We start from the raw sequence: 12687 nt of genomic DNA on the forward strand, positions 1-12687 counted from the left end.
GAGAGAGGCGCTGCCCCGTGCTCTAATCGCTCTTGGGAACGCTGTTACACGCTCTTGTACGAAGGCGTGGAAACCCTCGCAGTGACTATGGATTCACCCTGTCTCCCCAAGTGCGCCTCTTTCTCAAAAGCTCAGTTATTCGCCGGTCTTTTCAGCTTTCTCTGTTCAAGCTTTGTGGAGTTTGCTTACACTGCAGCCCTCTTCTCGTACCTTCTGCCCTCCTGCCACTTCCGTTGTCTCTGCTCTAGCTTCCATTCTTTTCAGAACATCCTCCTGACCGTGCTCTCTCCTTAGATTTCTTTGTTATACACCCTTTCCCCCTGGAGCATCCGTCTCTTCGTTTACCCTAGAGCAGCCCCATTAACATACAGATATACTTTGCTGTCTCCTCTTTTTCCAGTTCTTTCGCTTCCTTTAAAACGAAACTTTGCCAGCTGTGGTGGCACCTGTAGTCCCAGCACTTAGGAGGCTGGAACAGGAGGATCGCTGAGTTTAAGGCCAGCCTGGGCTACATAGTGAGTTCAAGGCCAGTCTGAACTGCATAGTGAGACTCTGCCTCAAAAACAAAAAACAAACACCAAACTAAATTTGAGCGTTCCCTGATTCTTTCACCTCGGTTGCCTTCCTTCCCCTTCACTCTGCAGCCTGCTCCAACCTGAATTTTGTACTGAAATCTATCCTGAAATCGCTCAGTCAAGAACACCAGCAGCCGTTATTTTGCCATCTCCAATGGGTGCTTCTTTGCCCTTCAGGACCCACGAGGCGCCCTTCAGCATATAGGCTCATTTCTTTCTTGAAGCGCTTTCCACTTTAAGGGGGGTTTTCACTTCTGACACTCCCCATGCTCTAGAGTTTCGCTTTTCATCTGTGCTTCCTTGGTTTCTTCTCTATCCAAACTCTAAATGCTGGCGTTGGCGTATTTTTCCCAATCTGTGTAGCTGTCCCTTTTCTCCCCCTGTCCTTGAAAGCCACAAGCCACAGCCATTAATTATTCCTCTTTCCCTTTTCTACCTTCAGTCCTTCGCCATCTTCTTCTCTCCAAATGTACTTGTGCAGTGCTGCCGAAGCGAGCACACCTCCAACTTGGGAGAGGCGCAGCCTTTCTGTCAGCAGTTGCTGCCCTGATGCACGGTTCCTGTGATCCCTCCCCTGAGTTTCTGCAAAGGCTTCCTCACTAACCTGCAGCCTCCACTTCTGTTCACCTTCTACCCTTCAGTTGGAAAAAGTGCTAATCTTTTAAATATTCGAATCGTATCATGCCTTGCCCTTGCCTAAAACCACGAAATATGTTCATGTAGCACTTAAAGGAGACTTCAGTCTCTCCGCCATTCCTTACCAGGATTTAAATTCTATACTTGCAGGTACTGTTCTACTTTCATCTTTTCCACTTTCCATGTATGTTCCAGCCAAGGGATTCTCTCAGGTCCTTGATCGTGCAAAACGCTTTCCCACCTCCAGCATACTGAGTGTGTCATTTTCTCTACTGTCCTTACCACTCTGTATGGAAGGTTCTTTTCACCCTACTGTGCCCATGCAAATGTTTCCTTCTTACGGGAGTATAAAATATAAAATATAGTGTCACCTGGCGTGGTGGTGCACACCCGTAATCCCAGGGCTGGGGAGGCTGAGGCAAGAGGATCCTTTCAGTAGGATGAGATCCCAAAACTTAAAAATCTTGAACAATCTAATAATAGGCAATAAAATTGAAGCAGTAATAATAACACTGCACTAAGAGAAGCCCAACGCCTTAATTCTACAAGAACTTCAGTAAAGATCTAACACAATACTCGTCATAGTCTTTAAAGAAATGAAGGATGGAGTACTTCCAAAATCATTCTTGGAAGCTAACACTATCTTGTTAACTAAACCAGATAAGAAACCAACCAAAAAAGAGAACTACAGTCCAATCTAATAAACATAGATGTAACTCCTCAATAAGATACTGGCAAACACAGTGCAGCATATCATCAAAAAGACCATACACCATGACCAAGTACAATTCATTACAGAAATGGAGAAATGGTTCAACATACACAAATCAATAAATGTAATATACCACATAAATGAAGCAAAGGCAAAAACCACATTCATCTCAACAAATGCAGAAAAAAAGCCTTTGACAAAGTAAATCCAACATACTATTGACAAAATTTTTCTGTATCAGTTTCACAAATATTTTAATATATATGGTCATTTGTTTCATTTATACTGCTAATTTCTCTTAGTTCATTGAAAAGACATTTTTGAGCTAATAACTGTTTGTTTCTTCTTTGTAAGAGGCAATATTTTTGTTGATGTCTTATACTCTGAGAAACTACTTCGAAGACAATGATACACAGTGTAGGAACTATTGTTAGTCTCTTATTTTGTTTGGAAATTTAGTTTTATTTTTTCATAATATAGGAAAAGAAAATTCCAATTGCTGAACATCCTTTCCAAGATTTGGTGTTGTAGCCTTTGAATTTAAAGTTTATCACAAGGTTGTGAAATGATGTTACATTGTGTTTTCATTTTTCTGACAACTAATAACATGGAATCACTTATTCATAATGCTTATACTTTTCAGTTCTAAATTTTCTAGTGGTTTCTTTTATATAATTTCCATTTCTATGATGATGTTTGCTCATCTGTTCACATTTTAATCATCTTTTTTGTATGCATAAACATTCTATAATTATTTTGTTTAAAGTCTTTGTCTACTACTTTTAACATTTAGTCAAATTTAGATCTCTTTCTATTGATTCCTTTTTTTTCTTTTGACTAGGGTTTATACCTTTTTGTTTCTTGGTATGTGTAATAGTTTTTGACTGCCTGCTAGTTATTTCAAATGATAATGGCCAAGACTGTGGATTTTTAGTATTTCTTTGAGATGTGTTGACTTTTGTGTGATCAAGTAGTAAAGTTACCTGCTGATCAATTCCGACTTGTAGAAGCTTAGTTTTTATACTTTGTTATGAATGATTGTACCCTTAATCTTGGGATTTAATTTTGCTCTTCATTTTACAATGCCTAATTTAATCTTAGAAATTAGTCCTTTTGATCAGGAACCATGATTGTTCTGGAATTACAGTGGAAAGCTCAAAAGCCTTCACCTAGACTGTAAACTCCACACTCCAAACATTCTTCTCTCTGCAGAACTGAATACCTGGATTTCACACCTGGCTCCTTAAAACTTTCAATGGTTGCTTCTCCCTGGCGTCCTTAGAATCTGCCATGGACATGTACAATTTGAAAGTAATTTGTATTAAGATTTTGGGGCTTGCTCTTCTATGGTCCTCTCCTTTCTGGATTTTTTTCTCTAGATTTCTAATTACTTTGGAATATCCAAATTCTATTTTCTGATACATGTGCCAATAAGCCTATGGTTTTCTATTTATGTTAATTGTTCTAAAGCATTTAGAAAAAAGGTAAAATGTGATAATGCAATGTAACACCTCAGTCACTGTATTTAAAAACTGGCACTAAATTTATTGGCTTCAGATAGCATCAAATGTAGCACTCAAGGTTGTCTCCACAGGGAGGTACCACTAGCATCAAGCACTGGATAAAATAAGGAACCTCTCACCATTATTCCTTGTATTCACTCATGGTAGAGAGTGTTTACTTTCTAGTTCAGAACCTCTGACTAGACAGTGTAGCTAGGTAAAATGAATTTTTTAGTATAAGAATCCATATATAATTCCTTTTTATATACAATTCTGTAGTTGATTTTATATAAATAACAAAATGTGATGTTTTTCTAGGTTTTCTCTTCTACAGTGTATAAGACTGACTTAACGTAGTTTATCATAATACTTATCATATCAGATGTGTTTTGATTTTATAATTAAAGAGACTATGGCTTGATTCTCTTATAGATTTATTATCAGATTGGAAAACTCTCAAAATTAGACCTTTACAAGCCTTTCGGAAATGTAGGATGACTCCAAAGCTAAATGTACACAGGCATCACAAAAAGGAGTAGGCTTTTGTAGGCTAATACACTGCTGGGTAACATTATTACTGGATAATACTACTATGCTGTGTTCTGGAAAAAAAATCATTAAATTGGCTGCCTAGATTTCCTATAATTTAAATTATGTGTTTGAGAATCCTACATTATAGATGAGGAAAGTAAGATTAATGGAAGTTTATAACAGATACAATCTTTTTAAGAAGAATTTTGTCTTACAACATGCTCTGTAACCTACATTATTTTAGACACTGACTGAAGCTTGCATATAAACTTTAATAAAGTAATATGTATTTTAGTACCAAATGCAGGTAACCCTTTAGTTAGAGTCAGGTAACAAATATCCTCCATAAGGCAGCCAAGTAATTTATTCATAATCATTAACTAAGGCTTTAATCCACTTAGTTAGGATACTAGGTTGTCTAGATAGTAGATCATTCATTCCCCAATGGTAAAATCTGTACAGTATTTTCAACTAATGCACAGACACAGAACTTCATTCATTTCACCAGTGAATAATAACTCCTGACATCTAATAGAACATTGGCATTGATAGGAGATCAAGAAACCTGAAATACAAGGGTAGCTGCCTTGGGATTGTAAATTTTAGCTATAGCTATTTAATACTAACTTACCACCCAGAGACAAGACGTTCCTGATTACAATAACCTAATAATAATTTCCTGCCTTTACTGTAGAATAAAATGAAATTGAAATTCACCAAACACTATCTATACTGAAGTATGTTAGAGTACATTATAGGTAATACAGAAAAAAATTTCTTTAAAATGTTAAAATACAGAGTTTATTTTTAATATAAACAAAGTAATAAGAACAAATGTTGGTCCAAATTCCATCACCTCAGTAATTTGTTGACATTAAATAAATCCTTGAAAATAATTAGAAAAACCCAGGATGTATAGTAAGGCACAAACCAAAAAGGAAAAAACCTTTCTTTTTCATCTTCCTCCAAACACCTTCAATCATAACCCTACTATTTCTTAGAGTTAATACAGTATAGACACTATTTTCTTGCTCCCTTCCACAGGCATTAACACCAATTAATCAAATGTCCTTCACTCTTTCTTTTTCACACATGGCACACATACACATGCACGTTCAGTTTCTAATCTTAGAAAACTTCTAAGAATTTTATACTCAAAATTCTTTATAAAGGACCACACACACCAGATAATTAATCTTATATAGATATCGACCTATGGGCCAGGGATACAGCTCAGTGGCATACGCGCCTGCTTGGCAAGTGCAAGGTCCTGAGTTCGATTCCTGGTACCAAAAAAAAAAAAAAAAGAGGAATCCTAGACATAGACCTAGATGTATAGCTATATAGGTATAGATATGTAGATATAGATATTTAGTATATATGTATATACATGTAGTATATATGTATTATGCATGTAGATATAGATATCTAGTATATATATATTGTCACACTTTTGTGAATATTCCACTGGGTATATTTCCATGAGAGAATCTCCTGAGTGAAAGAGCAGATGGTTTTAAAATATCTTACTGTAAACTTACATCAGTTTGTACATCTGCAGTCAGGATGCCAGAATGTCCTTTTCTCCCATTCCCACAAGCACTGGTAACCATGAGACTTCCACAGTTTTGTACATTTATTTTGAAACATTCAGATTGCATTTATAAAATGGACTTCAGATTGAACATTTTAATTGAATTTGTATTTCTTTTACATTAAAATTCTCAAAAATATCTTGTCATTTTTCTCCTTTGATTTTTTCCGTTTCTTTCTTTTTTTTTTTGGTTTTGGTTTTTCTCCGGTACCAGGAACCGAACTCACGACCTTGCACTTGCCAGGCAGGCGCTTTGCCGCTGAGCTAAATCCCCAGCCCCAGATTTTTTCTGTTTCTAATTGGTTTATATGAGCACTTTGTAAATTAAAGAAATTAATTATGTTTTACATGTTAATGTCTTTTTTCTTTCTGTTTCCTTTCCCTTTAGTTATGACTTCAGTTTTCATCCTACAGACTTATTCCTATATTAACTTAACACACAACTTTGGCACAAAGAAACTTCCTGAATGTATTTTGGACTATATCTGAACTTTGTTCTCTTCTATTGTTCTCTTTCTTTTCAACCACAAATTTATTATTAAAAATATCTCATTTTTAAATGATGGATAGAAAGGAACAAGGGGAGAGAGCACCAAGGTGGTGGAGAAAACAAGGGAGCACCAAGTAAGCAGCAGAGAAAGAGCTTCTCTGAGAGTTGCCATGCAGATGCTGGAATATAGCAACGTGGGGAAGAGAAGAAGGAGGGAAATGAGTCCCCTGGACCCCAGAAGGATCAGAAGCATGGATTGAAGCCCACAGAGAGAGTGAAGAGAAACTTGAGTGAAGAAGAAGTTAGTCAGCAGTGCTATCTCCCAGAGACCAGACTCACTGCATGAGAGGAGCAGCTCAAACCTGTGGACACATGGTGACAGCTGGAGACCTTAGAGGCCTCTATGAAAAGATGCATCAGTGGAGGGGAGCAGTGGATGTGAAAGATGGCACTAGCTTGGGTGAGTGCTGAGGGCTTGATCATCCCTCGGGAAAGACTGACTGATTGAGATACATCTTGAAGAGGGGCGGGCTGAGCTCAGAATTCAGAGTGGCTGCTGGCTCCATCTAGTGGCTACCAGCTGGGCTCAAGCCTGCAGGAGGTACGCTGACAGCTGCAGGCTGAATGGGTCAGGTCTTGGCCAGAAGGAGCAGACTTGCTGAGATTATGCACTACCCTGCGAGAAAGCTACTGCAGTCTTGCCAGGATAAATCAACATGGATCTGGACTCTGTTTCCACACTTGTCCACCAGTGACAGCAGAGACAAACCTGGAAGTGAGCTTTTTCTTTTTTTCTCTCTCATTTGTTTGTTGTTGTTATTGTTGTTATGGTTTTGCTTTTGTTTTTTTTTTTGTTTTTGTTTTTTGTTTTCTCCTTCATTGTTTGATCTTGTTTTTATATGAGTGCAAAAGTTGTTTCCAGCCTCTTTGTAGTTCTTGTACTGTTCTGTTCTTTATATCTCTTCCTTCTCTCCTTCCCTCCAGTCTCTGCACCAGTTTCCCAAACTTAGCTTGATCACCCTTTGTCCTACAGCCTTCTAATCTCTTCCTCATCTTCTACTTCTCTATTTTCTTCCTAACTCTTTAAATTTTAACCCCTGAGGGAAATTTTGACATGTTAAGGACTTATGTACTGCATACAACCTTCTGGTTTGTTTTATTATTTATTTATTTATTATTTTAGAGAGAGAGAAAAAAGATAAACATAACAATGAAACTGAGGGTCATAACAGGTTATTAGGACACTTACAATAGTTGATACATTGTGTATTGTTGTCTTTCTAGTAGTTAGAGTAGAAGATATAAGCATGATATCTTGTCTATATAATAATAGCACAAAACTTTCTTTTTATACAGCTAGTTTCTCTTAGCTCACTAAAAAGGAAGTTTTGTGGTTAGATTTTGTTATATAACCACAAACTCTATTTCATATGATGAAAGGTAGCAAATTAATTGTTGCCTCAGTTTGTCATCTTTAGGCTATGTTAGATGTTATTTTTATTGCTGATGGTACCACTTTAGGCAAAAGTGACATTGTTGTTCTAAACGGTTATTCATGTTATCCAAGACTGAGATCGATTAAGGGTCATAGAAAATACTGCATCTCAGTGCCAAAGAACCAGGGACTGAGTGAAGCAGGCAGCAACTTCTCATCCCCAAAAACTGAAGAGGTAGGGTCTTGCAACAGACTCAAAGTTCAAAAACCAGTTACACCTGAAAGATACCTTGGGGAAGTAGTCATTTCCTAAGGGTTCTAAATACTAGCAATAAAGCAACTATCACAGGCACCCCAGGAACTAAACTGAAAAAAAAAGAAGAAGAAAATGAAATGAGAAGACACTTAAATAAAGTGCAACCCCAGATATCCAGTTCACACAAGGCAAACCCAGGGGCAAAGAGAGGAACAATCTGAAAACCACTCAGCTGGCCTCTCTAAAGTTGTAATAACAAAGCAATTGAATGAGGATTTAGAAAAAAATCAAATTAGAAAAAATTTCTTAGATAACTGAAGAGATGGTGTCCACTATGATAACCATGCTTAATGACTCTAGAGCAGATACAGATAAAAAATAGAGGAGCTTAAGAAAATTGTGGAAGCCATGAAGCTCAGCAAAGGGAAGACATGGAATCCATAAGGGAGATTCAAGCAAATATCTAGGAGAATAAAAATTCCATTGAACCTATCCACAGCAGTATAAGCCAATGCAAGGACAGGATCTCAGATATAGAAAAGAAGCCTGTGCTTAGCAATCATGAAAAGCAAGATTTCATAAAAACAGCAAGGGACCTTGAGAAATCAATCTGGTAGCTGCTAGATGAGGCAAAGAAGGATAACCTAAAATTGACTGGAGTCAATGCAAAAGCAGGAGATGCACAAATGATAATAAAAAACTGTTCACAGAGGTCATGGCAGAAAATTTCCCTGATAAGGAGAAAGAATTTGGTATACAGTTAAGTGAGGAATATAGAACTCCAATTGGCAGTAATCCAAAAAAATCTGCAACCAGGCATATCATAGCCAAGATTCCAGAAATTCAACACAGGAAGAGAATCTTAAAAGCTGTCAGGGAAAAGACATCAACCACATATAAAGGAAAGCTCACCATACTCACAGCTTCTTAGCACAAACCTTCAAGACAAACAGAGCTTAAGTATTTCAAGCTATAAAGGAAAACAATCTTCAACCCAGATTGATGTACCCTGCAAAACTATCTTTCAAAATTGATGGAGAAATAAGATACTTCCATGACAAAGAACATCTGAGCAAATTTATGACCATGAAATCAGCACGCCAAAATGTTTTGAAGGACATTGTAGAAAGAGATAACCAGGATTATAACTCCATGAACCCCAACACCAACAGAAAGAATCCACCAGGCAATGCAAACAGAGGGAGGGGGAAAAATGAGGAGAAACCAGCCATAGAAAAATAACATGACAAGGATAAGTCAATACATATCAGTTATAACCATCAGTGTTAATGGTCTCAGTTCAACAGTCAAAGACACAGACTGGCAGAATGGATCAAGAAGCAAGATCCAACAGTATGCTACCTATAAGAAACACATTTAATTCAAAAAGAAACTCATAGACTGAAAGTCAAAAGATGGAAAACAATACTCCCTGCAGCAGAAACACAGCAAAAAGCAGAGGTAGCCCTGCTGTTGGCAGACAAAATGAATTTTAAGCCAAGACTGATTAAGAGAGACAAAGAAGGTCACTACATCCTTGTAAAGGGAACAATCGAAGAGAAAGAGATAAAAATCATAAATATAGATGCAAATATCAGCGTAACTAGCTATGTAAAACAAATATTAATGAAAATAAAAAAAACCAAATAAGCACTAACATTGGGGGTTCTCAATACCCACTGTCACAAAAAGACAGACCAACTAGTCAAAATATCAACAATAAAATATTAGAACTGAGCCAAAGTTTTGAACAAATGGACTTAGTAGATGCCTACTGAGTGTCCCACCCCACAGCATTAGAATACACATTCTTCTCTACAGCACATGGGACATTCTCCAAAATATACCACATACTAGCTCATAGAACATACTTAAGTAAATGCAAGGGAATTAAAATTACTTCATGCATATTATCAGACCATAGTGCAATGAAATTGGAAATCAATAGCAAAAGAAAACACAAGAACTTCATAAATACATGGAAATTAAATAGCACCCTCCTGAACAACGAGTGGCTCACAGACAAAATTAAAGAAAAATTTAGACAGTTTCTATAATTAAATGATAATGACAGTGCAACATACAAGAACTTATAGGACACAGTGAAAGCAGTCCTAAGAGGAAAAATTATAGAAATGAATACCCATATCAGGAAAACAGAGCAAGTGCAAATAGCCTAATGGTGAACCTCAAATTTCTAGAAAAATAAAAGCAGGCTGAGCCAAAAGCTCATATGAGGGAGGAAATTATAAAGATTACAGCAGAAATTAATGCATTGGAGACTAAGAAAACAATACAAAAAATCAATGAATCAAAGAGAGTTGGTTCTTTGAAAGATTAAATGATATTGACAAACCCTTAGCCAACCTCTTCAAAAAAAGGAAAGAAGAGACTCAAATCCATGTATTTAGGGATAGAAAGGGTGAAATCACAATGGACCCTGCAGAAATCCAGAAGATTGTCTATACCTAATTTGAAAACTTATATTCTAATAAGATTTAAAATACAGAAGTAATAGACAGATTCCTAGATACATATGAATTACCAAAGCTGAATCAAGAAGATATAAAAATTCTAAATAAACCAATATCAGTCAATGAAATCAAAGATGCAATTGAAAACCTACCAATAAATGCCCAGGCCCTGATGGACTCACTGCTGAATTTTACAAGAAATTTATAGAAGACCTGATACCGCTACTTCTCAAACTCTTTAATGAAATTGAAAAGGAAACAGTACTTCAAATTCATTCCTAGAACAAGCATTACCCTGGTACCAAAACCAGAGAAGGACCCAGCTAAAAAGAATGACAGGCCAATGTCCCTAATGAACATAGGTGCAAAAATCTTTAGTAAGATACTTCCAAACAGAATGCAACAAATGAGTAAGAAGATTTTACACCATGACCAAGTGGGACTCATCCCTGGGATGCAGGGATGGTTCAACATATGTAAATTAATAAATATATTGCATGATATTACTAGAGCCAAGGAAAAAAGCCATATGATAATCTCAGCAGATATAGAGAAAGCTTTTGACAAAGTCCAGCACCAATTCATGATAAAAATCCTACAGAAAATTGCAATAGATAGTATTTATCTCATTCTGATAAAAGCCATCTATGACAAACCAACAACCAACATCATACTAAATGGACAAAAACTGAAAACTTTCATTCTAAAATCAGGAAATGTACAAGGATGTCCACTGTTTCCACTTTTATTTAGCATAGTCCTGGAAACATTAGCCAGAGCAATTAGGCAAGAGAAAGAGATAAAATGAATAATGGTAGGAAAGGAAGAAGCTAAACAATCATTCTGTGTGGATGACATGATAGTCTACATAGAAGACCCCAAAAACCCTACTAAAATGCTGCTAGATTTAGTAGCATAGCTGGATACAAGGTTAATGCTCAAAAATCAATAGCCTTCCTGTACATAAATAACAAACTCACTGAGAGAGAAATTAAGGAAACAACACCTTTCACAATAGCATCCAAGAAATGACATACCCAGGAATCAATCTAACAAAAGATGTAAAGATCCCTACATGGAAAACTACAGTACTCTGAAAAGGGAGATTGAAACAAATATTGGAAAATGGAAAGCTATCCCTTACTCTTGGGTAGGAAGAACCAATATAGTGACAATGGCCATACTTGCAAAACTGTTAAACAGATTCAGTGCAATTGTGATCAGAATTCCAATAGCATATCTCAAGCACATCTCAACCACCAAGAGAGTAGAGACAACCCACAATGTGGGAAAACTGCCAGCTGTTCCTCAGACGGAGGGTTACTGTTGAGAACATATAAAAGCTCAAAAAATGCAAGATTGATCAAACAATTAAAGGCAATAAAAAGTAACAAAAAACACTGGAAACAATACAGAGCTTCACTAAACAAGATGGTAGGAACTCAGCAATGGTTATTATATTGCATACTGTTGTCTTCAGATTAGTTGTTCACATTACCGCATCTAAGCATCAAACTCATGACCCCAGGCTTGCCAGGCAAGCACTTATGCCGCTGAGCTACATCCCCAGCTCAACAATCATTGTTGATTCGTATCATCTTGTTTTGAAATCTTGTATCATTTTTTGTTTTATTTTTGTTGTTGTTATTTTGTTATTGTTTTTCTTTAAAATAAAAAAGAATTAAAAAAAATTACAAAGGGACAGACCTCGTTCTGTAGGGAAGTGGTCCAAGTGAACAAGGAAGGAGGGGGAGGCGGAGGGGAGGGGAAATGAGAGGAATGAAGACGTGCCTCGTACAGCATCCTAATAACGTCCATCAGTCAGTGTAAGGCCGCAGCGTGAGCTAGGACACAGTACCAACACGTGCGAAAAAGGCGACGGGAACCAGCGGAGGGCGCGAAGGGGGAAGGAGGGAGGGAGGGAGGGTTACAAACAACCGAGATGTAATATGTACCTGTAACCACTCCGCAAGGTGATAAACTGCCCGAATTGCCAACATGTACTAAGAAAATAAAAGAGAAAAATATCTGATTTTTAAAGAGCTTAGTAGAGCTAGCTCCTTTCACTCTTCACTTTTAGAAAGAATTTTTTCTCTCTTTTTTTTTTGTACTGGGAATCAAACTCAGGGACCTCATGCTTGCCAGGCAGGCGCTGTGCCACTGAGCTACATCCCCAGCCCTTAGAATTTTCTCAGCTATCTTTTTATGTTCATTTTTCTGAGAGATCCTTAGTATAATTTTGCCCAGTTAAAAAATTTTTTTTATTTTCATTTGATTTCCTTTAATTTAAGCAGTAATTTGGGGAGAAATGACATAATTACAGTAGTCTCTCCATGCTATAAATGTACAGTGTGTATTATAGCTTCTTGAAATCTTTTTTTATATTCTTCAGTACAGTTTGAAAATTTTAAGTATATAAGCTCTATATATTTCCTGCAAGTTTAGAGCTAGTTGATATTTTTATTTTTCTTATAAATGAGCT

At 36.8% G+C, this 12687-nt stretch overlaps 1 pseudogene; it reads right to left on the bottom strand.

Annotated features, from left to right (window-relative positions):
• The window catches only part of LOC102004309, a 37392-nt pseudogene that overhangs the window by 4502 nt on the left and 20203 nt on the right, over positions 1-12687 (bottom strand).

The sequence above is a fragment of the Chinchilla lanigera genome, unplaced genomic scaffold (assembly GCF_000276665.1).
Source record: "Chinchilla lanigera isolate Chin_1 unplaced genomic scaffold, ChiLan1.0 scaffold00031, whole genome shotgun sequence".
Classification (NCBI taxonomy): Eukaryota; Metazoa; Chordata; class Mammalia; order Rodentia; family Chinchillidae; genus Chinchilla; species Chinchilla lanigera.